Source organism: Oncorhynchus kisutch, linkage group LG17 (assembly GCF_002021735.2).
Source record: "Oncorhynchus kisutch isolate 150728-3 linkage group LG17, Okis_V2, whole genome shotgun sequence".
NCBI classification, from domain to species: Eukaryota; Metazoa; Chordata; class Actinopteri; order Salmoniformes; family Salmonidae; genus Oncorhynchus; species Oncorhynchus kisutch.
In genome coordinates, this window is record NC_034190.2 from 11023869 (window position 1) to 11051580 (window position 27712).

General features: G+C 41.3%; 1 protein-coding gene across 1 annotated transcript in view; it reads left to right on the forward strand.

Moving 5' to 3' along the window:
- The first annotated feature begins 565 nt into the window (after window positions 1-565).
- The window catches only part of LOC116354513 (CUB and sushi domain-containing protein 3-like), a 492885-nt gene continuing 465738 nt past the window's right edge, over window positions 566-27712 (forward strand). The window contains 1 exon segment of the mRNA XM_031795095.1: window positions 566-768. The gene's annotated coding sequence lies outside the window, so the exon portion shown is untranslated.

A 27712-nucleotide genomic window follows, 5' to 3' on the forward strand; every position in this document is an offset into this window, starting at 1 on the left:
TATAATTTATAATGTCTGACCCGTCCATGTGTCTTTATCTGTACATTATCTATCCAAACATTTACAAAACAACAAGAAAAACAAACAAATCTGATTCCGCTTCTAAATCTAAACTTTCATTCAAAATTTTAAAATAGAAGTCCTTGATTAAAAAGGAGAAAAAGTCTGCTGGGAAATTCAGCTGGGACCTTTTGATTCCAAGAACCCTTGTATAGTTGGAGCCAATTAATAGTCATGACAAAGGTGCGAGAGAGAGAGAGAGAGACCACTATATATTGTAAGATATTAGATGTGGCATGCAAAAGTTGCCACAATTTAATGAATTTAATTCATCATTTTGAAATTGGCTGGATAAAAAAATCCATACTGTATGTGGTAAAATGGTTGTATATATTTATTAAATATATACAAAGAAACATACATATGACTTTGCGTCAGTCAAAAAAAATACAAAAACCAAACCAAAAAAAAGGTTCAGCTGTTATTTTCTGCTGTATACTACTACTTACATGTGGAGTTAAGCCCGATTCCTAACAGAAGTCTTTCCGTTTGATTGACAGCTGAGGACACATGTGGTGATACTCTGAGGGGTTCAAGTGGCATCATTTCAAGTCCCAATTTCCCGAGTGAATATTACAATAGTGCGGACTGTACGTGGACCATACTTGCTGATCCTGGAGACACCATCTCCATCATTTTTACAGACTTCCAGACGGAGGAAAAATATGACTACTTGGAAGTGGAAGGATCAGAGCCTCCGACAATATGGTGAGTCTACTGCTACTGCTGCGCCTCTCTCTGTCTGTGTCCGTCTGGTCAGTGTTTCAGTTCAACAATAGTCATATTCTGTCTGGTTGTGCTTGGTACTCACTGACTGCAAATGTGAATCACTGATTTGAGGTAATAAGAGGACAAAAGTTGAGTCCTACTTTCAATGTATAAAATCTGAGGTAAAGCCTTTACTTTACAGCTGCGATGTCACGTTGCCATCAAACAATGGCTATACTGGACGCGGAACTTATTTTGCTTACCGTACTGACCAATGTGTGTGTTGGTGCTGTGTGTTTCCTTTTAGTATACGTGTTATGAGTTATTGTTTAGAAGTAAATACACATAGTCATTTTGGATGTGCTTAATATTTTCTAATGTGCTTTTAATTACAATATTTTAGCTCAGTTTTCCATTGATTGTTGGAAAAGGTGTCTATCGATGACCTCTATTCCTGTATACTAATTTGGTACTGACACCTGGGTAAGTCTTGCTGTGTTTAGGGGAGAGACCAATGGCTCTTCTCTATCTCTCATGTTATTTTCCTCATCCTTCATGTTTAATCTGTAGATATTTGTAGCATATACAGTACATGAAATAGAGGAGAGCTACATATTCCTGATTCTCACCATAATGTATTGAATGCTACAAGATTATATGGAGTTATTATACACCAGTAGTAATGTAGTTATTATACACCAGTAGTAACGGAGTTATTATAGGCCAGTATAATGGAGTTATTATAGGCCAGTAGTAATGTAGTTCTTATAGGCCAGTAGTAATGTAGTTCTTATAGGCCAGTAGTAATGGTGTTATTATAGGCCAGTATAATGGAGTTATTATAGGCCAGTAGTAATGGAGTTCTGATAGGCCAGTAGTAATGGAGTTCTTATAGGCCAGTATAATGGAGTTCTTATAGGCCAGTAGTAATGGAGTTATTATAGGTCAGTATGATGGAGTTATTATAGGCCAGTAGTAATGGAGTTCTTATAGGCCAGTAGTAATGGAGTTATTATAGGCCAGTATAATGGAGTTATTGTAGGCCAGTAGTAACAGAGTTATTATAGGCCAGTATAATGGAGTTATTATAGGCCAGTAGTAATGTAGTTCTTATAGGCCAGTAGTAATGGAGTTATTATAGGCCAGTAGTAATGTAGTTTTTATAGGCCAGTAGTAATGGAGTTATTATAGGCCAGTATAATGGAGTTCTTATAGGCCGGTAGTAATGTAGTTATTATAGGCCAGTAGTAACGGAGTTATTATAGGCCAGTATAATTAAGTTATTATACACCAGTAGTAATGGAGTTATTATAGGCCAGTAGTGATGGAGTTATTATAGGCCAGTATAATTAAGTTATTATACACCAGTAGTAATGGAGTTATTATAGGCCAGTAGTAATGGAGTTATTATAGGCCAGTAGTAATGGAGTTATTATAGGCCAGTATAATGGAGTTATTATATGCCAGTAGTAATGTAGTTCTTATAGGCCAGTAGTAACGGAGTTATTATAGGCCAGTATAATGGAGTTATTATAGGCCAGTAGTAATGGAGTTATTATAGGCCAGTAGTAATGGAGTTATTATAGGCCAGTAACAATGGAGTTCTTATACACAAGTAGTAATGGAGTTCTTATAGGCAAGTAGTAATGGAGTTTTTATAGGCCAGTAGTAATGAAGTTATTATTGGCCAGTAGTAATGGGCTTCTTATAGGCCAGTAGCAATGGAGTTATTTTAGGCCAGTAACAATGGAGTTCTTATACACAAGTAGTAATGGAGTTCTTATACACCAGTAATAATTTAGATCTTATAGGCTAGTAGTAATGGAGTTCTTATACACCAGTAATAATTGAGATCTTATACGCCAGTAGTAAAGGAGTTCTTATACGCTGGTAGTAATGGAGTTTGTATTCTCCACTAGTAATGGAGTTTGTATACACCAGTAGTAATGGAGTTCTTATGCGCCAGTAGTAAAGGAGTTCTTATATGCTAGTAGTAAAGGAGTTCTTATACACCAGTAGTAATGGAGTTCTTATAGGCCATTATAATGGAGTTCTGATAGGCCAGTAGTAATGGAGTTACTATTCGCCAGGAGTAATGGAGATCTTACACGTCAGTAGTAATGGAGTTTGTATACACCAGTAGTAATGGAGTTCTTATACACCAGTAGTAATGGAGTTTGTAATCTCCAGTAGTAATGGAGTTCTTATACACCAGTATGATGGCGTTCTTATACACCAGTAGTAATGGAGTTATTTTATGCCAGTATAATGGAGTTCTTATACGCCAGGAGTAATGGAGGTCTTATAGGCCAGGAGTAATGGAGTTCTTATAGGCCAGTATGATGGAGTTCTTATACACCAGTAGTAATGGAGTTATTTTATGCCAGTATAATGGAGTTCGTATACGCCAGTAGTAGTGAAGTTCCTATACACCAGTAGTAATGGAGTTATTTTATGCCAGTATAATGGAGTTCGTATACGCCAGTAGTAGTGAAGTTCTTATACGCCAGTAATAATTGATTCTTCTACACCAGGAGTAATGGAGTTCTAATAGGCCAGGAGAAATGGAGTACTTATATGCCAGTATTATTTGGAGTTCTTATACACCAGTAGTAATGGAGTTCTTACACACCAGTAATAATTGAGTTATTCTACGCTAGGAGTAATGGAGTTCTTATACACCAGTAGTAATGGTGTTCTTAAACACCAGTATGATAGAGTTCATATACGGCAGAAGTAATGGAGTTCTTATACACCAGTATAATGGAGTTCTTGTACAGCATTATATAGGATTTTTATACGGCAGTAGTAATGAGGTTCTTATACACAAGTAGTAATGGAGTTTGTATATGTCAGTAGTAGTGGAGTTGTTATACACCAGTCGTAATGTACTTTGTATACGCCATTAGTAATGGAGTTTGTATACACCTGTGCTAATGGACTTCATATACGCCAGTAGTAATGGAGTTCATATACGCCAGTAGTAATGGAGTTCTTATACGACAGTGTTAATGGAGTTCTTATACGCTAGTAGTAATGGTATTCTTATACGACAGTAGTAATGGAGTTATTGTAGGCCAGTAGTATTGGGGTTATTACACGCCAATAGTAATGGAGTTCTTATACGCTAGTAGTAATGGTATTCTTATACGACAGTAGTAATGGAGTTGTTATACGCTAGTATAATGATTTAGGATCATATGACAATATTGTTTGTCGGACAAATCAAAACTAATTGTCTCCATAGAAATGTTGTACTTGAGTAGTGATTTGAATATTGGTGCAGTTTGCTAAAAGAGAGCTATCACATTTTGCCCTGGATATGTTTGTCCATATTGTCGGCTGGGTGGGTAGGTGGGCAGACAGATAGACAGATTTTGACAGTATTTGTCTTTTAAGTTAATACATTTGCAAAAATGTTTTCGCTTTGCCATTATGGGGTATTGTGTGGATTGCTGAGGATTTTATTCATTTAATCTACTTTTTCCACATTTTGTAATGTTACAGACGAATTCTAAAATTGATTAAATAAATAAAATCCTCAGCAATCTGCACACAATACCCCATAATGACAAAGTGAAAACAAATTTCGACCCTTTTGCAAATGCATTAAAAATAAAAAGAGAAATACCTTACTTATTCTGCCCCTTTGCTATGAGGCTCAACATTTTTCTCAGGTGCGTCCTGTTTCCATTGATCATCCTTGAGATGACGAGTGGAGTCCACCTGTGGTAAATTCAATTGATTGGACATGATTTGGAAAGGCACATACCTGTCTATATAAGGTCCCACAGTTGACAGTACATGTCAGCACAAAAACCAAGCCATGAGGTGGAAGGAATTTCCTGTAGAGCTCCGAGACAGGATTATGTCGAGGCACAGATCTGGGGAAGGGTACCAAAATATTTATGCGGCATTGAAGGTTCCCAAGAACACTGTGGACTCCATCATTCTTAAATGGAAGAAGTTTGGAACCACCAAGACTCTTCATAGAGCTGGCCGCCCAGCCAAACTGAGCAATCAGGGGTGGAGGGCCTTGATCAGGGAGGTGACCAAGAACCCGATGGTAACTCTGACAGAGCTTCAGAATTCCTCTGTGGAGATGAGAGAACCTTCCAGAAGGACAACCATCTCTGCAGCACTCCACCAATCAGGCCTTTATGGTAGAGTGGCCAGACGTAAGCCACTCCTCAGTAAAAGGCACATGACAGCCCTCTTGGAAACAAGATTATCTGGTCTGATGAAAACCAAGATTGAAATCTTTGTCCTGAATGCCAATCATCACGTCTGGTGGAAACCTTGCACCATCCCTACGGTGAAGCATGGTGGTGGTAGCATTATGCTGTGGGGATGTTTTTCAGTGGCAGGGACTGGGTGACTAGTCAGGATAGAGGGAAAGATGAACGGAGTAAAGTACAGAGAGATCCTTGATGAAATCCAGAGAGCTCAGGACCTCTAATTGGGGATGAAGTTTCACCTTCCAACAGGACAACGACCCTAAGCACACAGCCAAGACAACACAGGAGTGGCTTCGGGACAGGTCTCTGAATGTCTTTGAGTGGCCCAGCTAGAGCCTGGACTTGAACCCGATCGAACATCTCTGGAGAGACCTGAAAATAGCTGTGCATTGATTCTCCCAATCCAACCTGACAGAGCTTGAGAGGATCTGCAGTGAAGAATGAGAGAAACTTTCAAAATATTCGTGTGCCAAGCTTGTAGCGTCATACCCAATAAGACTAGAGGCTGTGATCACTGCCAAAGGTGCTTCAACAAGGTACTGAGTAAAGGGTATTGATATTGATATGATATTGCAGTTTATTATATTTTAAAACATTTGCAAACATTTCTCAAAACCTGTTTTTGCTTTGTAATTTTGTGTAGATTGATGAGAAAAACAAACAATTTAATAAATTTTATAATAAGGCTGCAACTTTCCGAATGCACTGTAGATAGATAGATAGATAGATAGATAGATAGATAGATAGATAGATAGATAGATAGATAGATAGATAGATAGATAGATAGATAGATAGATAGATAGATAGATAGATAGATAGATAGATAGATAGATAGATAGATAGATAGATAGATAGATAGATAGATAGATAGATAGATAGATAGATAGATAGATAGATAGATAGATACTCAGGACCTGGGGCCGTACGGATCAAGCCCCTTAGACTAGGAGTAGTGATCTAGGATAGTTTTTGTAAAATAAACTCTCACACCACTCCACATCAGTGCCATAGATCACATTAAAGTCACTTTGGCATTTGCGTCCTGCATAGCCTAAATGTGTGTGTTGTTGTTTCAGTATGTGGTTTAACATTCAGTGTGTTAGTCCCTGGTAGCTATCTCCCTGACCTTGTTCTGTGGTGACTTCTGTGTCAACAGAAACGGTTTGCTCCTTCCCTCCCTCTTACCTCATTTTGTCTTCTCATTCTCTAATTCTCTGGGCTTCAACTGTTTAGAAGTAGAATCGGAGCCAATGTTTTGTCTTATACTGTTCACATGTGGCCCTGTCTGTACTCAGAATACACACAACCATTTAACTCCATAAACTAAGCTGATCGCTCTCTCACTGTCTTGTTGTCTGTGCTCTGGTGGTCTGGTACAATAATTACATAATACATTTTCGTCGGATGTGGCGTGGCTTGCCATTACAGACTACAAAGGGAAGCACAGCCGAGAGCTGCCCAGTGACACGAGCCTACCAGATGAGCTAAACTACTTCTATGCTCGCTTCGAGCCAAATAACACTGAAACATGCATGAGAGCACCAGCTGTTCAGGAAGACTGTGTGATCACCCTCTCTTCAGTGAGTAAGACCTTTAAACAGGTCAACATTCACAAGGCCGCAAGGTCAGACGGATTACCAGAACGTGTACTGCGAGCATGTGCTGACCAACTGGCAAGTGTCTTCAATGACATTTTCAATGTCTACTTGTCCGAGTCTGTAATGCCAACAGTCCCTGTGCCCAAAACCATAGTCCCTGTGCCCAAGAATACTAAGGTAATCTGCCTGAATGACTACCAACCCGTAGCACTCACGTCTGTAGCAATGAAGTGCTTTGAAAGGCTGGTCCTGGCTCACATCAACACCATTATCCCAGAAACCCTAGACCCACTCCAATTTGTACTCCACCCTAACAGATCCACAGATGATGCAATCTCTATTGCACTCCACAGTGCCCTGTCCCACCTGGACAAAAGGAACACCTATGTGAGAATGCTATTCATTGACTACAGCTCAGCGTTCAACACCATAGTGCCATCAAAGCTCATCAATAAGCTAAGGACCCTGGGACAAAACACCTCCCTCTGCACCTTGATCCTGGACTTCCTGACGGGCTGCCTCCAGGTGGTAAGGGTAGGTTACAACACATCCGCCACGCTGATCCTCAACACAGGGGCCCGTCAGGGGTGTGTGCTCACCCTCTCCTGTACTCCCTGTTCACTCATGACTGCATGGCCAGGCACGACTCTAAAACCATCACCAAGTTTGCCGATGACACAACAGTGGTAGGCCTGATCATCAACAACGACGAGACAGCCCACAGGGAGGAGGTCAGAGACCTGGTCGTGTGATGCCAGGACAACAACATCTCCCTCAACGTGATCAAGACAAAGGAAATTATTGTGGACTACACGAAAAAGAGGACCGAGCACGCCCCCATTCTGCTGTAGTTGAGTAGGTTGAGTTCCGTGGTGTCCACATCACCAACAAACTAACATGGTCCATGCATACTAAGACAGTCGTGAAGAGGGCACGACAAAACCTATTCCCCCTCAAGAGACTGAAAAGATTTGGCATGGGTCCTCAGTTCCTCAAATGGTTCTACAGCTGCACCATCGAGAGCATTACTGCCTAGTATGGCAACTGCTCGGCCTCTGACCGCAAGGCACTACAGAGGTAGTGCGTACAGCCCAGTACAACACTGGGGAAAAGCTTCCAGCCTTCCAGGACCTCTATACCAGGTGGTGTCAGAGGAAGACCCTAAAAATGATCAATGACCCCAGCCACCCTAGTCATAGACTTTTATCTCTGCTACCGCATGGCAAGCGGCACCGGAGCACCAAGTCTAGGTCCAAGAGGCTTCTAAACAACTTCTACCCCCAATCCATTGCCCCCCCCCCTCTTTTAGACCACTGCTACTCTCTGTTGTTATCATCTATGCATAGTCACTTTAATAACTCTACCTACATGTACATATTACCTCAATTACCTCGACTAACCGGTGCCCTCGCCCATTGGCTCTGTACCGGTACCCTCCCCTATATAGTCTCGCTATTGTTATTTTATTGCTGCTCTTTAATTACTTGTTACTTTTATTTTTTATTATTATTCATATTATTATTTTTTGGTTAGGGGCTCATGTGACTAATACAATTTGATTTGATTCAAAGGAAAATCAGCTGAAGCAATATACTTTTCTCTCTAAGTATGTTTTGTCACAAACCTCCTCGAGAAGAATAATATACTTACGTCTGCCACATTAAATCACATTAGCCTTTTTCAAAGAAATGAGAGCACAAACAAAAGCTTAGTGGGAGGTTTTCTAATTTCAAGCGTTCCCCTTTTGTAATTACTTGAATTTTGCAGTTTGATAAGATCATATATTCGAAAATCATGCATTCGCTACGATTAACATAGTAATTTAAAAGGCAAATTTAGGGATCCTCCAAAGAGGCTGAACATTTTGACCACTACAAATAATTTACATAAATAAATTACTATTCCCAACTACAAAGAGAAGCTTTTCAAGAATTGGCTACATTTTTATTCTCAAAAATGCACTCAACAATTTACTGGATAAAAAAATGATTGATATAGGGATATTGGATCATTCTCCGTCATCATGCTTAATTACACCAATAGAAATTCATTAATAAATATAAGTATTTATTAAATAGAAATGTAATAAATACTTCAACCATAAAAATGAATACCTTTACCACTAGAAATGGCGATATAGAGGACAGAGAAAAGCCAACCCCGATATAATTTGGGCTGCCTATATGGCGTACATTAGGGGAATGATAATGTCATACTCTGCAAAAATAAATCACTATCTTAGAAAAGCCAAGAAAAAATATCCACAAGCCAAAGAAGAAAATAACATTTCAGAACATAAGCAGGAATTTATTTTTTCTTTTGAAAAGAGCCAACAACTACAGGTTAGTTTACATACCCTCATATAGTATTTGGTAGCATTGCCTTTAAAGTTGTTTAACTTTGGTGTCATGTCGTGTGTGTAGGTGGCAGGGAAGTCAGGAGCAGGAGAATCAAACTTGGTATAATGGAGTAGTTTAATAACGTAAAACAAACTCCAAAACCAAAGTACATAATAAAATAAATGTGGGTACAAGAACCGGTCGCACACCAGTCCATAAAACATGAGCATAACAATAAACCATCTCTGACAAGGACATGAGGGGAAACAGAGGGTTAAATACACAACAATTTATGAATGGGATGGGAACCAGGTGTGTAGGAAGGCAAGACAAAACCAATGGAAAATGAAACATGGATCAATGATGGCTAGAAGACCAGTGATGTCGACCGCCAAACACAGCCCGAACAAGGAGAGGCAACGACTTCGGCAGAAGTCGTGACATTTGGTCAAAAGTTTTGGGAAGCTTTCCACAAGCTACCCACAATAAGTTGCGTGAATTTTGGCCTATTCCTACCTGACAGAGCTGGTGTAACTGAATCAGGTTTGTAGGCCTCCTTGCTCGCTCACACGTTTTCAATTGTGTTCTATAGGATTGAGGTCAGGGCTTTGTGATGGCCACTGCAATACGTTGACTTTGTTGTCCTTAAGCTATTTTGCCACAAGTTTGGAAGAATGCTTGGGGTCATTGTCCATTTGGAAGACCCATTTGCGACCAAACTTTAACTTCCTGATTGATGTCTTAAGATGTTGCTTCAATATACCCACATAATTTTCCTTCCTCATTAAAAATAAAATTTTGGGGACAATTTGGAAGAGTGTAAACAACAGTAAATAAATTATAAGTAATACCAGAGAGACTTCGTTCATTACAGCATAGCAAAAATTAATAACAGCCAAATTTGTGAAATTGTTTATCTGAGATGTTGTGGTTGCATGAGACTTTGTGCTCACGGAATCAGTGGGCTATTAAGCAATACGTCAAATTAGAAGCAGGATCTGTCTTATTTCTGTAGATATGGATGATTTATAAAGGCAGGCACATTTAACAGTTGATTATAGACCTAATTAAGTTGGCGTTTCTTATTGAGGCAAGTGCTGTTTTCTCTTTTCCTACCTTCCCTGCTGCCTCCGCCACAATGTTCTCAACACCATTATGCTGGCTAACTTTGCTATTATGCACATAGCAACATAGTCTATTCAATAGCGCACTGTTGTTTCAGAACTGTGGACAGCGACCGCTATCCAACACAGGAGATAGCACATTTGTTATCAAATAATACTTTTTTTATTAGTGTGGCACCATTGTTCTTACCTAAAATAACCATATATAATTTAGTAGCATGTCTGTGCCATCCCCACGGCCTCCATTAGATTAGTCCACTCAGACAGGCGCGAATCAGACATGTCTTGTACAGTATAAATATATACAGTGCCTTGCGAAAGTATTGCGAAAGTATGCGAAAGACCAAACAGTCAACCAGTCGACCAAATGGGGTCAGCCCTAATATAAACTAAACTTATTTGCAAATGATCTCCTGATCCTGACTGATAATGAAAACTCAATGGCCTCTTTGCTAAATATATTTTCTGAATACTCAAAATTCTCAGGTTATAAAATGACAGTGTAAAAGATAACTTTTATTCCATTACTCAACAATATGAAAGCAGATCTAATTAAATGGAATACTCTTCATAAAAATCATACAGGTCGAGTAAACCTAGAATGGCATGCTTGCCAAAGTTTTTGCATTTGTTTTCGGTAATACCAATTACCCCACCAAAGACATTCTTTTAAAAAGTATACTCGGTCATAACAGACTTTATATGGTCAAATAAATCTCATAGAATAAAAAAGAAAGTTAAAAATGTTCCTAAGTCGGAGGGTGGTTTTAACCTTTCAGACTTGAAATTGTATTAACTCACAACCTAAGGCTGTACTTTTGACATATAGTTAAATGCACTAGCGAAAATGTGCATGAACATTGCTACAGTTGTTTTACATGTCTGTTTTCAAAGGATAAAGCTAACTTCATAATAAAGAACACTATAATAATATGGATGAAAATTAAACGTATTCTACAAGAACCAATATCACTCCCTAAAAACACAACCTTATGAAGCAATCCTTGGATAACTTTTCAGAAGTCACTGATAAATTGTTCCACATGGAAAACTAAAGACATACAAACTGTAAATGACTTGATAAAAGGAAATAATATGATTTCCATGCCAGAATTCAAAATACATTTTGGACTGAACAATGTAGATAGTTAGAGACCAGTCTTATCAAAATTAGACAATAGCATTTATTCTCGGAGCGCGCTGCTCATAGAACCCTGTACAACAGTTTATATATCAAATATGACGTCATAGGTTTTAAAATGTCCTTCCTCCTCTCGATCAGGACAAAGCAGGTTCAAAAGTTCATTCCAACTCACCAACGCACATACATGACACACAATATAACTGGATTAACTCCTGAAGTCTCCCCATAGTTTATTACCACTTAGCAGACAGTTCCAGATACGGAAAACCTGGAGAGGCTCTCGCTGTCTTATTTGATCGCCACAGAGTTATAGTTGAGTCGGTTCAAACATAGGTTAATGACCCTCTTTGCTTACTTAAGACACACACACATTCCTTCCTACACAATGGTTATCATTACCAATTACCCCTTATCCATGCTATATAACCTCTTTCTTAGGAACTAACATTATTAATCAGATATTGTAAAACAGGGTAGAGTTTAATTAGTTATAGTTATATTTAAATGTAGATATTGTTTAGTCATTATACATAAAATTCCTAACAACCAGTGTGTAAGTGAGTCAACACAGGAAGGAGTAATGGATGTGTAGTTCATTTATTTCCAAAGCTGCAATCAATGGAAACACGTAGTATTTCGACAGGCTATAAATAGCGCTTTCACAGATCTGCTCTATAATATACTAACAAAAGAAAAATTGAAATGTCTACCAAAGTCATTGTGATCGTGTAGTGGATTTAACAATTCCTAATTTACTATAAAAAAAATATATTGTTTAGATGTGTAATCTCATATCCACAAAATAAGGAGTAAACTATCATCCATTTTAGTATTCAAAATATATTAAATGAACCTGAAAAATTACTCAACGTCACATTCCTGTGGCGAAGAATTATAATATACCTTGAATGTTCCACATGTTTTTCTATGCTAACAAAACCAGGCTAATACGCTGCTAGCTGGTGCTCATTAATGTATAAAACGTATAAATTACCTGCAATCATGAGACACACACAGTATGATTGGGCTCCTGAGTTGCACAGGCGTTTAAGACACTACATATCAGTACAGAGGCTTCACTGCAGTACCTGGTTTGAATCCAAGCTGCATCACATCCGTCCGTGATTGGGCGGGTCACATTTGGCCCAGCGTCATCTGGGGTAGGCCGTCATTGTAAATAAGACTTTGTTCTTAACTGACTTGCCAGGTTACATAAAAATGATGAGTTGTCAACGGGATATAAATAGCTCTCCTAAAAAATATGCTTTTTCAAGTTAGCTACTCAAACAATCACATTAATTTATAAAGCCCTTTTTACATCAGCCGATGTCACAAAGTGCTATACAGAAACCCAGCCTAAAACCCCAAACAGCAAGTAATGCAGATGTAGAAGCACGGTGGCTAGGAAAAACTCCCTAGAAAGGCAGGAACCTAGGAAGAAACCTAGAGAGGAACCAGGCTATGATGGGTGGCCAGTCCTCTTCTGGCTGTGCCGGGTGGAGAATATAAAGAACATGTCCAATATGTTCAAACGTTCAGAGATGACCGGCAGGGTCAAATAATAATAATCACAGTGGTTGTGGAGGGTTCCACAGGTCAGCACCTCAGGAGTAAATGTCAGTTGGCTTTTCATAGCCGATCATTCAGAGTTAGAGACAGCAGGTGCGTGAGAGAAAGAGAGAGAGAGAGAGAGCGAGAGAGAGAGAGAGATGAAAACGCAGGTCCGGGACAAGGTAGCACGTCCGGTGAACAGGTCAGAGTTCCATAGCCGCAGGCAGAAACTGGAGCAGCAGCACAACCAGGTGGACTGGGGACAGCAAGGAGTCATCAGGCCAGGTAGTCCTGAGGCATGGTTCTAGGGCTCAGGTCCTCCGAGAGAAGAGAAAGAGAGAATTAGAGTATACTTAAATTCACACACACATAAGACATGATAAATACTCCAGATATAACAGACTGACCCCAGCCCCCCGACACATAAACTATTGCAGTATAATTACTGGAGGCTGAGACAGGAGGGGTCAGGAGACACTGTGGCCCCAAACAGGCAGAATATAACCCCTCCCACTTTGCCAAAGCACAGCCACCACACCACTAGAGGGATATCTTCAACCAACAACTTATTACCATGAGAACTTATTACCCACGAAGATCTCCCCCACGGCACAAACCCGAGGGGGGCGCCAACCCGGACAGGAAGATCACGTCAGAGATTCAAACCACTCGAGATGCATTCACTCCTAGGGAAAGTATGGAAGAACACCAGTAAGCCAGACTACACTCAATCATAGGACCTACTGGAGTCTCCAATAAAAACTTCAAGGTTGAGACCGAGTCTGCGTCTCTCACATGGGTAGGCAGACTATTCCATAAAAATAGAGCTCTATAGACGAAAGCCCTTCCTGCAGCTGTTTGCTTAGAAATTCTAGGGACAATAAGGGGGCCTACGTCTTGTGATCGTAGCGTACGTGTAAGTATGTACGGCAGGACCAAATCAGAAAGATAGGGAGGAGCAAGCCCATGTGATGCTTTGTAGGTTAGCAGTAAAACCTTGAAATCAGCCCTAGCCTTAACAGGAAGCCAGTGTAGAGAGGCTAGCACTGAGGTAATATGATCACATATTTTGGATCTAGTCAAGATTCTAGAAACCGTTTAGCACTAACTGAAGTTTATTTAGTGCTCTATCTGGGAAGCCGGAAAGTAGAACATTGCACTAGTCTAATCTAGAAGTGACAAAAGCATGGATACATTTTTCTGCACCATTTTTGGACAGAAAGTGTCCAATTTTTGCAATCTTACGTAGATGGAAAAAAGCTGTCCTTGAAACAGTCTTGATATGTTCATCAAAAGAGAGATCAGGGTCCAGAGTAACGCCTATCACAATTTAATTTGAGACAACTGTACAGCCATCAAGATTGTCAGATCCAACAGAATATTTCTTGGTTTCTTGGGACCTAGAACTAGCATTTCTGTTTTGTTCGAGTTTAAAAGTAAAACATTTGCTGCCATCCACTTCCTTATGTCTGAAACACAGGCTTCCAGGGAGGGTAATTTTGGGGCTTCACCATGTTTCATCGAAATGTACAGCTGTGTATCGTCTGCATAGCAGTGAAAGTTAACATTATATTTCCAAATGACATCACCAAGAGGTAAAATATATAGTGAAAACAAGAGGTCCTAAAACGGAACCTTGAGGAACACCAAAATTTACAGTTGATTTGTCAGAGGACAAACATCCACAGAGACAAACTGATATCGTTCCGACAGATAAGATCTAAACCAGGCCAGAACTTGTCCGTGTAGACCAATTTGGGTTTCCAATCTCTCCAAAAGAATGTGATGTTTGATGGTATCAAAAGCAGCAATAAGGTCTAGGAGCACGAGGACAGATGCAGAGCCTCGGACTGACGCCATTAAAAGGTAGTTTATCACCATCACGAGTGCAGTCTCAGTGCTATGATTGGGTCTAAAACCAGAGCAAAGTGTTTCATATACACTGTTAGTCTTCAGGACGGCAGTGAGTTGCTGCTCAACAGCTTTTTCTAAAATGTTTGAGAGGATTGGGATATTTGATATAGGCCGATAGTTTTTTATATTTTCTGGGTCAAGGTTTGGCTTTTTCAAGAGAGGCTTTATTACTGCCAATTTTAGTGACTACTAAGTTCAAAGAGGCAACTTCAGCATAAAACCCACATGGCAAACTGAAATTGGGCAAATAACATATAAAGAGTGGCTTATTTGACGCCAAACCAACGACAGTAGAAACTAATAACATAAATTGCTAATGTACGATGTAAAAAGTGGATTTCATAATGAAATGTCAACTTTATACATTTCTATCCCGGGACCATTCAATTTTCAACTCACCAGCAGCAATTCTCCATAAATCCCATACCTTTATCACTGAGTGTATTAGACAATGTAAACACACTAATCCACCAGGAGGTGGCATAAAACCCATTTTATGCCGGGATTTAACAACTTTAATTACACTGTTAACAAAAGATGAAAATATATGCTGTAAGTCTCTCTGGATAACAGTGTCTACGAAAATTGAAAAATCTAATGATTTATAGTTGAAATAATGCCGTTTGCTGATCGTTTAATTGACCCACCCTAAAAGATGCTAAAAGTGTGCTATTGCAGTAAGATATTGAATGCTAAAAAACATCTGTTATTGACATTTTTATCAGGACTCCAGTGATAGTGAACAGCCGTAATACAAAGGCTTAGTGTGTGTGGCTGTCAAGTTATTGCGGGTGTGAAAATATGATTACGTTTTAGCGTCATTTATTCCTATGGCCCCTCCAGAGAGAACAGTGGAATTCATAACTGTTTTTCATGGTGACTTGAACCAGATAGGTAGAGCAATGATAAACTTTTGTTCAAGTATGTGTCTTTGTCCCAAATGGCACCATATTCCCTACATAGTGCACTACTTTTGACCAGAGTCCTATGAGGTTCAGATTAAAAGTCAGTGCACTAAGGGCCTCCTGAGTGGCACAATGGTCTAAGGTACTACAATGAGCTATGCCACTAGAGATTCTGGGTTCAAGTCCAGGCTCAGTCGCAGCTGGCGACTGACGGGGTGGTGAACAATGGTCCAGGTTATGGGAGGGTTTGGCCGGGAGGGTTGCCCTTCTCCCAACGTGCGCTAATGACTCCTGTGCCAGGCCTGGTGCAGTGCACGCTGACATCTGGTGTTTCTTCCAACACATTGGTGCGGCTGGTTTCCGGGTGCAGTGTCGCTACATCACTGAGGAAGAAGGCCTCCTGTATTTGTCCATGTCACACAGATTGTTCCTTTGCTTTGTTAGATCATTTTACATCTACTCACATCCACTTGGTTTTCATATCTACTTTTAAATCAATACTCTCTACTGCAGCCTGGCTATGCAGACTTCAAATATAATTTAAAATATTGCTTTTGTGCTCTCATTGTAGTCTCAGGAGCCTCAAGTTGTACATTAAGTGACACACAGAGAGAGAGAGAGAGAGACATAGCTAGAGATGCAGAGACAAAAAGAGAGTGAGAGATAAGAGAGAAAGGTGATAAAGAGATATACAGAGAGAGAGATAGAAGAGATAGATCAAAGAGAGATACAGAGAGAGAGAGGGGAAGAGAGAGATAAGAGAGATAGATCAAAGAGAGATACAGAGAGAGAGGAAGACATAATAGCAATGCTAGGAACACTTTGTGGTCCTCTGTAGCTCAGTTCGTAGAGCACGGTGGTTGTAATGCCAGCACGGTGGTTGTAATGCCAGCACGGTGGTTGTAATGCCAGCATGGTGGTTGTAATGCCAGGATATTGGGTTCAATTCCTGTGACCAAACTTATGCACGCATGACTGAAAGTCACTGGAAGGGAATATACACTGAGCATAGAAAACATACTCAGTGTATATTTTGTATACTCTTAACAAGGGTAATTGTATCATATTCCCTGTCATACACCCTGACACAGAGATGAGTAGAGTGGTGAGCACCACTGATGACTCAACACAGGGTTCAACACAAGGTCCTCTCTTCCCTTCACCTGAGCTCTGAGACAGTGGAGCTAGAGACACACACTCTACTAATGAACCCCACACTGATTGAAGGCTGATGGCTATCGGGCAGCCAGACCGAGCCAGGCCAAACACTGCTCCACTCTAGTCTGGCTCTGATACTGGAGGGGCCATGGGTCTGATACTGGAGGAGTCATGGTCTGATACTGGAGGAGCCATGGTCTGATACTGGAGGAGTCATGGTCTGATACTGGAGGAGCCATGGTCTGATACTGGAGGAGCCATGGTCTGGTACTGGAGGAGCCATGGTCATACTGGAGGAGCCATGGTCTGGTACTGGAGGAGCCATGGTCATACTGGAGGAGCCATGGTCTGGTACTGGAGGAGCCATGGGGTCTGGTACTGGAGGAGCCATGGTCATACTGGAGGAGCCATGGTCTGGTACTGGATGAGCCATGGTCATAATGGAGGAGCCATGGTCTGGTACTGGAGGAGCCATGGTCATACTGGAGGAGCCATGGTCTGGTACTGGATGGCCATGGTCTGATACTGGAGGAGCCATGGTCTGATACTGGAGGAGCCATGGTCTGGTACTGGAGGAGCCATGGTCTGGTACTGGAGGAGCCATGGTCTGGTACTGGAGGAGCCATGGTCTGATACTGGAGGAGCCATGGGGTCTGATACTGGAGGAGCCATGGGGTCTGGTACTGGAGGAGCCATGGGGTCTGGTACTGGAGGAGCCATGGGGGTCTGGTACTGGATGGCCATGGTCTGATACTGGAGGAGCCATGGTCATACTCGAGGAGCCATGGTCTGGTACTGGAGGAGCCATGGGTCTGGTACTCGAGGAGCCATGGTCATACTCGAGGAGCCATGGTCTGGTACTGGAGGAGCCATGGGGTCTGGTACTGGAGGAGCCATGGTCATACTCGAGGAGCCATGGTCTGGTACTGGAGGAGCCATGGTGTCTGATACTGGATGGCCAGTGTCTGATACTGGATGGCCATGGGGTCTGTTACTGGATGGCCATGGTCTGATACTGGAGGAGCCATGGTCATACTCGAGGAGCCATGGTCTGGTACTGGAGGAGCCATGGGTCTGGTACTGGAGGAGCCATGGTCTGATACTGGAGGAGCCATGGGGTCTGATACTGGAGGAGCCATGGGGTCTGGTACTGGAGGAGCCATGGGGTCTGGTACTGGAGGAGCCATGGGGGTCTGGTACTGGATGGCCATGGTCTGATACTGGAGGAGCCATGGTCTGGTACTGGAGGAGCCATGGTCTGGTACTGGAGGAGCCATGGGTCTGGTACTGGAGGAGCCATGGTCATACTCGAGGAGCCATGGTCTGGTACTGGAGGAGCCATGGTGTCTGATACTGGATGGCCAGTGTCTGATACTGGATGGCCATGGGGTCTGTTACTGGATGGCCATGGTCTGATACTGTAAGAGCCATGGGGTCTGGTACTGGAGGAGCCATGGGTCTGGTACTGGAGGAGCCATGGGGTCTGGTACTGGATGGCCATTGTCTGATACTGGATGGCCATGGGGTCTGGTACTGGATGGCCATGATCTGATACTGGAGGAGCCATGGGTCTGATACTGGAGGAGCCATGGGGTCTGGTACTGGAGGAGCCATGGTCTGATACTGGAGGAGCCATGGGGTCTGGTACTGGAGGAGCCATGGGTCTGATACTGGAGGAGTCATGGTCATACTGGAGGAGCCATGGTCATACTGGAGGAGCCATGGGGTCTGGTACTGGATGGCCATGGTCTGGTACTGGATGGACATGGTCTGATACTGGAGGAGCCATGGTCTGATACTGGATGGCCATGGTCTGGTACTGGATGGCCATGGTCTGGTACTGGTTGGCCATGGTCTGATACTGGAGGGACCATGGTCTGGTACTGGATGGCCATGGTCTGGTACTGGAGGAGCCATGGTCTGATACTGGAGGAGCCATGGTCTGGTACTGGATGGCCATGGTCTGATACTGGAGGGGCCATGGTCTGGTACTGGATGGCCATGGTCTGATACTGGAGGAGCCATGGTCTGGTAATGGAGGAGCCATGGTCTGGTACTGGAGGGGCCATGGGTCTGTAGGCTGCTTCTCTGCTCTGCCCTAAATAGTAGATCTGGAGACGAGAGGAAGCCTAATGCTGCTGCTTCCCCATGCGGGCTGATGGTTGATGGCTTTCAGACAGCCAGGTCCAACACAGCTCCGCTCTAGTCTGGAGGGTCCAGGGGCTGATGAACAGCATGTCAGAGACACACTCAGGATGCATGACAGTCCTGTCTGTCTTGAGGGCAGCTATCAGTTCTTTCCAGCCTCAAAAGAATCCACCCATCTACGTTTCTTGTAAGCAACCAGGCTGGATGATTCATAGGGAAGCAATTGTGCTATTAAGGCAGCGTGTAGAACAGGGTTTTCCCAACTGGAGGCCTGTGGGTGGTTTTATTTGTCCCCCCAAGATATCAGAACAAAAAAATATTATTATTGTAATTTTTTAGAGAATATTTTTTGTTGAACACACAAGAATGTAAAAACACCAGCAAATCCGCTCCAAGTGATTTATAATAGAGAGAAACGTGATTGTATACAAATGTAAGCAAGGTTTTAAGTGGTTAGGTTTTAGTGAAATCGAATATCTGTTTGGGATTCTTGCGGTCAGTTGCTCATCCCTGGTATTGAGTGTAGTTGGAAGTTTATTGAGGTTGTTTAGTCACTGTCACACACACAAATACTGCTTAGATTGGATGGGACTATACATTACTATTTCAGCCAATGCATTTCATATCATCCCTCTGTCTACTAAGTCATAGCTCATATTTTTGTAGCACTGTATGCTAGTTGTTCTAGCATGGTGATGATATTATTTCATTCCGAGCTATTACATTATGCCTAATTAAGAACACGTTTTTTTATGTCGCTTCAGAGATTACGCAAAGAACAGCTTCCGGCAACCCGGGATGATGCCTGCTCCTGTAGGATCTGCATGAAAAACACGATGTGTCCCAAATGGTGCCCTATTCCCTAAGTAATGCAGGACATTTGCCCAGGGCCCTTAGGTCTCTGGTTAAAAGTAGTGCACTATGTAGGGCATCATTTGGGACAAAGCCACAGTTATTAGGAGTTAGAGTGGTTGAGAATTTAAGACCTCTTCTGGATTTAGAAAAGAAGATGAGCAGGCTAAATGGTCATGCACACACCAATTATAATATCCGGTTTTAATTATGTTGGCAGGTTGTGGAGGCTGTGTACATGTCATCTGTCTAGCTCTCCTTAGAGAAAACATACAGTGTGCATTCCCATACATAGGCATGCATACACACACACAGTATTCATACCCCTTGACTTATTCCACATTTTGTGTTACATCCTAAATTCATTATTATTATTTTATTTTATTCTTTCTAAAATCCCCCTTTTTTCCCCCAATTTCATGATATCCAATTAGTAGTTACAGTCTTGTCCCATCGCTGCAACTTCCATACAGACTCGGGAGAGGCAAAGGTCGAGAGCCATTCGTCTTCCAAAACGCGACCCTGCCAAGCCACACTGCTTCTTGACACAGCAATGTGTCGGAAGAAACACTGTACAACTGGCAACCGAGGTCAGCTTGCAGGCGCCCCGGCCCGCCACAAGGAGTCACTAGAGTGCTATGGGACAGGGAAATCCCTGCTGGCCAAACCCTCCACTAACCCGGATTACGCTGAGCCAATTTTATTCCACCATATGGGTCTCCCGGTTTATGACAGGCTGTGACACAGCCTGGGATCGAGCCCGGGGCTGTTGTGATACTTCAAGCACTGCGATGCAGTGCCTTGGACCGCTGCACCACTCTGGAGGCCTGTGGGGGCTGTCTTTTGTTAGACTTCAATGCAGCTTTTGACATTATCGATCATAGTCTGCTGCTGGAAAAATGTGTTATGGCTTTACTCCCCCTGCTATATTGTGGATAAGGAGTTACTTGTCTAAAAGACCACAAAGGGTGCTATTTTATGGAAGCCTCTCCAACATAATCCAGCTAGAATCAGGAATTCCCCAGGGTAGCTTTGTAGGCCCCTTACTTTTTAAAATCTTTACTAACAACATGCCAAGCCAGTGTGTCTATGTATGCGTATGAATCAACACTATACACGTCAGCTACTACAGCAACTGAAATGACTGTAACACTTAACAAAGAGTTGCAGTTATTTTCACAATGGGTGGCAAGGAATAAGTTAGTCCTAAATATTTCCAAAACTAAAAGCATTGTACTTGGGACAAATCATTCACTAAACTTTAAACCTCAACTACATCTCATAATGAATAATGTGGAAATTGACCAAGTTGAGGTGACTAAACTGCTTGGATTGTAAACTGTCATGGTCAAAACATATTGACACAACGGTAGCTAAGATGGGGAGAAGTCTGTTAGCGGGACACCGCCGACAACATCCGGTGAAAATGGAGGGCGCGCAATTCAAATAAATAATCGTAATATTAAACATTCATGAACATACAAGTATCTTATATAATTTAAAATATTACATTTGTGTTAATCTAACTGCATTGTCCGATTTCAAAAAGGCTTTATGGCAAAAGCATACCATGCGATTGTCTGAGGACGGCACCCCACATCAAAATATTTTTCAACCAGCACAGGCTTCACAAAACCACAAATAGCGATTAAATAAATCACTTACTTTTCAAGATCTTCCTCTCTTTGCAATCCCAAGGGTCCCAGCTACAACATGAATGGTCGTTTTGTTAGATAAATCGTTCTTTATATCCCAAAAAGTCAGTTTAGTTGGCGCCATCAATTTCAGTAATCCACTCGTTCAACATGCAGACAAAGGAGTCCAAAAAGCTACCGCTAAACTTTGTCCAAACAAGTCAAACAATGTTTCTATCCAATCCTCAGGTACTCTAAAATGTAAATAAACTATAATATTTCATTTGGAAAGTAGTATGTTTAATAGGAAAAGAAAATTAGAGAGTGCCCTCTCCCTCACTTGCCAAAAGACTGATATTGTTCCGGTGTTCTTCTCACAAAAACTCAAAATACTTCTTTGTTAAAAAAAAACAAGCCTGAAACCTTGAATAAAGACTGTTGGCATCTAGTGGAATTGCAATATGGGAGAAGGATTTACATAGAAACAATAGGTTCCCATTATAAGAGCCTGGGAGCTCGAAATACAATTCTGGTTGGATTTTCTTTGGATTTCTGCCTGCCATATCAATTCTGTTATAGTCCCAGACAATATCTTAACAGTTTTAGAAACTTCAAAGTGTTTTCTATCCAATGCTACCAATTATATGCATATCCTGGCTTCTGGGCCTGATTAATTTGGGCACGTCAGTCATGAGGAAAATCAGGAAACTAGACCCTATCCTAAGAAGTTTTTTAAATGACTAGCACACAGGTCGAACACCCATGCCTACCCCCAAGACATGCCACCAGAGATCTCTTCACAATCCCCAAGTTCAGAACAGACTATGGGAGGCACACAGTACTACATAGAGACATGACTACATGGAACTCTGTTCCACATCAGGTAACGTATGCAAGCAGTTGAATCAGATTGAAAAACAGGTAAAAATACACCTTATGGAACAGCGGGGTCGGTGAAGACACACGTGTATGTATGCATTGTAATATTGTTGTATGGTGGTATTATACATTTTGTATTGTATGTAACAGTATAGCTTCAGTCCCTCTCCTCGCCGCTACCTGGGCTCAAACCTGGGCTCTGCATACATCAACAACTGACACCCACGAAGCATTGTTGCCCATCGCTCCACAAAAGCTGCCCTTGCAGCTCAAGAAGAACACCTACTTCAAGGTCCCCGAGCGAGTGACGTCACCGATTGAAACGCTACTAACGCGCACACCGTTAACTAGCTAGCCATTTAACAACGGTTGCATGTAGATTTGTAGTGGTGTAATAATGTTATATGATGTACTGTTTTATCTTTTGTTTTATATGTAATGTAAGTGATTTAATGTGTTGGACCGCAAGAAGATCCCTAATAGATAGAAATACAAATATAACATTTGGTGTTTGTCTCATTTTGTGAATTCCTGGTTGGTGGACCTCATACCTCACAACCATAGAAATGGCAATGGGTTCTATAACAGATTAAAGTATTTTTAGACAGATCCTAATTGGTATGCCGAATTTTACAATATTGATGGCATAGAATGCCCTTCTTGCCTTGTCTCCCAGCTCTTTCACAGCTTTGTGGAAGTTACCTGTGGCGATGAGGTTTACGCCGAAGTATGTATAGTTTTTTTGTATGCTCTAGGGCAACGGTGTCTAGATGGAACTTATATTTGTGGTTCTGGCAACTGGACACTTTTTGGAAGACCATTATTTTTGTCTTACTGAGATTTACGGCCAGGGCCCAGGTCTGCCAGAATCTGTGCAGAACATCTAGGTGCTGCTGTAGGCCCTCCTTGGTTGTGGACAGAAGCACCAGATTATCAGCAAAAAGTAGACATTTGACTTCAGATTCTAGTAGGGTGAGGCCGGGTGCTGCAGACTGTTCAAGTGCCCTCGCCAATTTGTTAATATATATATTGAAGAGGGTGTGGCTTTTTTTAACCAATTTTAACAGCACACTTGTTGTTTCTGTACATGGACATTCTGTATTTTTCCCCCAGCAACACTTTCCATCAATTTATAAAGCAGACGCAAAAGTCAAAAAAAATTTGGAAATCAACAAAGAATGAGAAGACTTTGCCTTTATTTTGTTTTTTTTGTTTGTCATTTAGGGTTTGCAGGGTGAATACGTAGACTGTCATACGATCTGTCGCACGGGCTGTTGCACGTAGCCTAGTGGTTAAAGCATTGGACGTAAAACTGAAAGATCAAATCCCTGAGCTAACAAGGCAGTCATTCTGCCCTTGAACAAGGCAGTTAACCCACTGTTCATAGGCTGTCGTTGAAAATAAGAATTTGTTATTAAATAAAGGTAAATAAAAATTTGATAAGAATAAAATTTGCTCAGTACATTGTTTTACTGAGGAAATGTACGAATCTGCTCAATGTACGAATTTGCTCAGTACATTGTTTTACTGAGGAAATGTACGAATCTGCTGTTAATGATAACGCAGAGGATTTTCCCAAGGTTGCTGTTGATGCATATCCCAATGTAGTTATTGGGTTGAAATTTCTCTAAATTTTTGTGGACTGGGGTGATCAGTCCTTGGCCCCGAATATTGGGGAAGATGCCAGAGCTGATGTTGCCTGCTTGAAATGTTTAGATTTAAAGGGAAGCTCAGAGGTCAAATATACTGTGTAGGTTTTCTACTGTCAAGTTTACACCTTCAATTTAACAGTGAAACATTTTGTACGGGAAGTTGTCTAGAACGGATTGAATTAGTTTCTTCACTACTTTCCTTCTGTCTATAGCATTTCCTAATATTATACAGTTCCTTTGGCTTTGATGCCTCATGGTAGAGTATTGCTCTAATCAAGTAGAACTGTGACTTTGCTGTGATCTGATAGGGGTTTTGTTGCCTGACTGTGAACTCTCTGAGAGACTCTGAGTTGAGGTCAAAGTTCCCGACGTACTTCAAAAAGAGCCATTTGTTTGTGAATGACCCGTCACTAGTAGACTAGTGATGACATGGTGAGCCAGCGCGTAACAAGAACAGTGGTAGAAATGTTATGTTCAAAAACAACTGACAACTCGGATATATCCCACCCCTCCTTCTTCAGTCCGTTCAAAACAACTGACAACTCGGATATATCCCACCCCTCCTTCTTCAGTCCGTTCAAAACAACTGACAACTCGGATATATCCCACCCCTCCTTCTTCAGTCCGTTCAAAACAACTGACAACTCGGATATATCCCACCCCTCCTTCTTCAGTCCGTTCAAGACAACTGGGAACTCAAAAAAAAAAAAAAGAAAAGAAGATGACTGCTTCGTTGGGAAGGGCTCGTAAGCAAGCATTTCCCTGTAACGTCTACACCAGTTGTATTCGGTGCATGTGAGAAATACAATTTGATTTGATTTCATGCAGTTATTTTGGCATGAAGCATTCAAAACAGGATGTTTATGTGATTATTATCTGGCTCTTTACTGTAATTAGAGGGGTAATATCAATACTATGCATGTCAGTCTCTCCTGGCTAAAGGTAAAGGAGAGACTGACTGCATCACTTTTTTCTTATTTAGGTGAAGCATTAATGTGTTCAAAATTCCAAATGGTTTAGAATAGTCAACATACACCAGTGGAGGCTGTTGAGGGGAGGACGGAATGGAGTCAATGGAATGGTATCAAACACATCAACCACATGGTTTCCATGTGGTGTATACCATTCTATCGACTCCATTCAAGCCATTAGTATGAGCTGTCCTCCCCTCAGCAGCCTCCACTGATTTACACACAGCAATGACACACAGACTTTTTAAATGGATGTAGTTCTGTCCTTCAGCTGTTATTGTCTATTACTCTTCTGTATTATGTCATGTTTGATGTTCTGTATGATGTCATGTTTGATGTTCTGTATTATGTCATGTTTGATGTTCTGTATGATGTCATGTTTGATGTTCTGTATTATGTCATGTTTGATGTTCTGTATGATGTCATGTTTGATGTTCTGTATGATGTCATGTTTGATGTTCTGTATGATGTCATGTTTGATGTTCTGTATGATGTCATGTTTGATGTTCTGTATTATGTCATGTTTGATGTTCTGTATTATGTCATGTTTGATGTTCTGTATGATGTCATGTTTGATGTTCTGTATGATGTCATGTTTGATGTTCTGTATGATGTCATGTTTGATGTTCTGTATTATGTCATGTTTGATGTTCTGTGTTATGTCATGTTTGATGTTCTGTGTGGACCCCAGGAAGAGTAGCTGCTGCTTTCGCAACAGCTAATGGAGATCCTAATGAAATAAATGTCAAATCCCAGCATCTTACAGCCCTAGACAATAATGGTGACCTCACTTGATAACTATAATACATTCCTCATTACACTGTGTTGTTGTAGCCTAGAACAATGTTTAAGTCTAATAACGTTAGATCAATAGTGGAGCTTTGCGTGCCCAGGACCACAGGGCGCAGCCTGGAGGAACGCACAGATCTGCCATTTCATAATTTGTCACCTTTGACAGGTAAACATTTATAGCTAGTATTTAGCTAATTAGGGGCCTAATATGCAGCTAATATTTAGCTTCTTCAGCTACACAACTCTAGCCTCTCTCTTCCAGCAATGCAATAGCAATGCAGCATATGCTACAGACACAAGCCTCTCCGCTACTCTTCTTCTCTGTGCTACCTCCTTATTAATAGGCCTACAGCGTTCAGTAGGATGGTATGTGTTACCTCCTTAATAATAGGCCTACAGCGTGCAGTAGGATGGTATGTGTTACCTCCTTAATAAGAGGCCTACAGCGTTCAGTAGGATGGTCTGTGTTACCTCCTTATTAAGAGGCCTACAGCGTGCAGTAGGATGGTCTGTGTTACCTCCTTATTAAGAGGCCTACAGCGTGCAGTAGGATGGTTTGAGCAGATGACAGGTGTAGGCTTTAGGAAGATAAACTTTCCTCTAGTGTGGATGCTCACCAACGTTTTATGGTTCTGTATAATTTAACGTTATAGTTACCATCCTTGGTGTGGAAGGCCCTTAATAATGCTTAAAATAGTAAATGACACCGTCTAGCGGATAACATGAATATGGTACTGTATGAATACTGTAGTGGTTCTCAACCACGGGTTGATTTGATATTAATTCCTGTTATTCTTTTTTTAATTATCATTTTTGGAGGAGGAGGGTTACATGTTTTGGGGAGGGACAGGTAGCATTTTCATTTCAAAGAGGTCTAATTACTTCCAAGGAATAGGGGGAAATAGGGATGCATCCCCTGAAGAATCTGAATAAGAAAAAATATGAATAAAAAAACATTTAGTAGTGCACTGGGCCTTTACTAGTCCTTTACTAGTCCTTTACTAGTCCTTTACTAGTCCTTTATTAGTCCTTTACTAGTCCTTTATTAGTCCTTTACTAGTCCTTTACTAGTCCTTTACTAGTCCTTTACTAGTCCTTTACTAGTCCTTTACTAGTCCTTTACTAGGCCTTTACTAGTCCTTTACTAGTCCTTTACTAGTCCTTTATTAGTCCTTTACTAGTCCTTTACTAGGCCTTTACTAGTCCTTTACTAGTCCTTTATTAGCAGATATAACCGTCTGTAGAGCTGCCAAAACATGTTTTACAGCGTCACAATATATCTCCGTTTCTTTATGGTTCAGGCTTTGGATTCCAAAACTGGAGCGTTAAAATAATCCAGTCCTGTTTAATGAATTACAGTGTAATTCAGGCTAATCCAAGTGTAGGCTATGACACAATGTAAATGGTGGAAGAAGGCCAATGTGGTCAGCAGCAGATCAAAATAGTGACACGAAGTGTCCGGGGGAATGCAGCTGTCCATGGTGCTGTCTCCCTTACTTCCAGCGATGTAGAGCAACTTGTTTTAGGTGGGTCAGTGGGGAAAAATACATCAACTATTTCATCATTTCCTCAATCAAAATTTCTACCGACAGATTTAGCCTATTGAATACTGTATCATGAACATTTCTGTTGATGTGCCCTTGAGCAAGGCACGTAACCTTAATTGCTCCTGTAAATCTCTCTGGATAAGAGCGTCTGCTAAATGACTAAAATGTTAAATGTATCATTACAGGGCTCTCCAACCCTGTTCATGGAGTGATACCATGCTGTAGGGTTTCACTCCAACCCCAGTTGTAACTAACCAATCCATTTTATAAACTAGCTAATCGTTAGAATCAGGTGCGCTAGATTAGGGTTGGAATGTAAACCCTACAGGGTGGTTGCTCTCCAGGAACATGGTTGGAGAGCCCTGTTATCAAATATGCATACAATGCATCCTCCAATTGCAACATCTGCCTATGCCCTAACATATTGTCTCAAGAAAATGTTATATTTTTAATACCCTCAAACACCAAGTTAAGCATACTTCATTTCAAAATAGGCCA